The sequence below is a fragment of the Octodon degus genome, unplaced genomic scaffold (assembly GCF_000260255.1).
Source record: "Octodon degus isolate 3935 unplaced genomic scaffold, OctDeg1.0 scaffold00025, whole genome shotgun sequence".
Taxonomy (NCBI): domain Eukaryota; kingdom Metazoa; phylum Chordata; class Mammalia; order Rodentia; family Octodontidae; genus Octodon; species Octodon degus.
Window position 1 is genome coordinate 9,235,224 of NW_004524601.1, and position 1,575 is coordinate 9,236,798.

Below are 1,575 nucleotides of genomic sequence, written 5' to 3' on the forward strand. Positions count from 1 at the left end.
CAGCAAGCCTGCAGCAGCTCCATGATGGAGTAGGGCATAATCCCTGAGAATATGCATGCCTATTTCCACTGCAGTTCAGGCTGTTCTCTGGCTGCAAGGCTAGAACCAGACCCACCCGGCCTGCAGTAGTCCCTAGGCCTCTGGCCGGTTTGAACTTAGCAGGGAGCCAGCAGCAGGGAGCCCTGCACTGGTGCACTGTCTGGGGAGGCGTCTGGGGTCGTCCACGGTCACCACGTGTCTGCAGCTTCCAGGTGACCCTCCCATGCAGTGAGTCTAGGCTCACAGAAGAAGTGTCCCTACCTCCTTCTCGACACAAGCGCCTATCTTTGCTCTCCCCATGGGCTTCAGATCCTTCCTGGTCCCAGGGCTCCTTTCTCCCCCTTCTCTTCCTCACACAGGTCTGGACACCAACTCTCAGAGAGGCTCTTGCTCTACTGCTCACCACTCTGCCATCTTCCCAGAAGTCCCCATGCCAGCAAACTAGAGCAATCTCCTAAGGATAATTCTGATCACTCTAGATACTTGTATTTATTCTCATTTACTCCCAAATTTGTATTTATTCTCATCAGATCCATATCATGCCCCAGAGAAACTTTTATTTTCATTTAAAAATACTTTAAATTTTATTAAAAAGATAAAATTAGATAACTCAAAAAATATAGATAAAATATGAAAAATATAAAAAAATCACTTTGAATGCCATCCTGCAAAACTAATTTAAGTAATATGCCATAAGAAATATGCTATAACATAATTTCTTTCTAGTTTCTCCATTTTTGTGTTATAATAAATGAGCTCATGTCTTCACAAATTTCAGGGGGTTTTACTTCTTAGAAACTGTTCTTTTTGTAAAGAAGTTTCATTTTACTAATAACACCATTTCTGTACCTATAAATAAGAGTAGCAGGCTTGTCGAGACCAACATCCAAGTTGTGATATGATACCGTGGCTTTGCATTTATGCAAATACTGCACGACATGGTTCTTCCAATACGATGCGTGGTGCTCAGAAACATCCCTGGGCCCTATTTTAGTCAGACCTTGGCCCCATGCTCCTGTGGGATGTCACCATCCTTCACGTGTGCTCATAGGCAGTACACAAGTCTAGGGAACACGACCACAGCTGCCCCTGGACTTGCAGGACAAAGGCCTCCAATCAGATTCAGAGACGACCACGCCCATATTCCTGGGGGTCTTCGCCCCTCCTTCTGAGAACCGTGTGCCTTCAAAAAGCTTCCTGAAAGCATAAAGTGCTCGTGTGACGCACTCCTGCAGGGTGAAATTTTTGGCCCTGGCTCTGTCTCCATTAGTGGAGTCATGTTTTTCTGACTCATGTCTTTTCTGACTCTCTGCGAGCTGGTAATGGACTCCCCTGGGTGGCAGATAACGCCTTGACATTTACGAAGCCTCCAAGGTAGCTTGAGCCAGAAAGAACATTCTGTATAATTCAGGAGCCGCCGAAAGAGGCGCGCGAGCCGAGTTCTCAGTCTTCAGCCTCGTGGTGCCGAAAGGGCCATCAGCCTTCCATGGCTAACGGGGTGAAGCAAGGAGCTCCACATGCGCCGGAGGAAGCGTG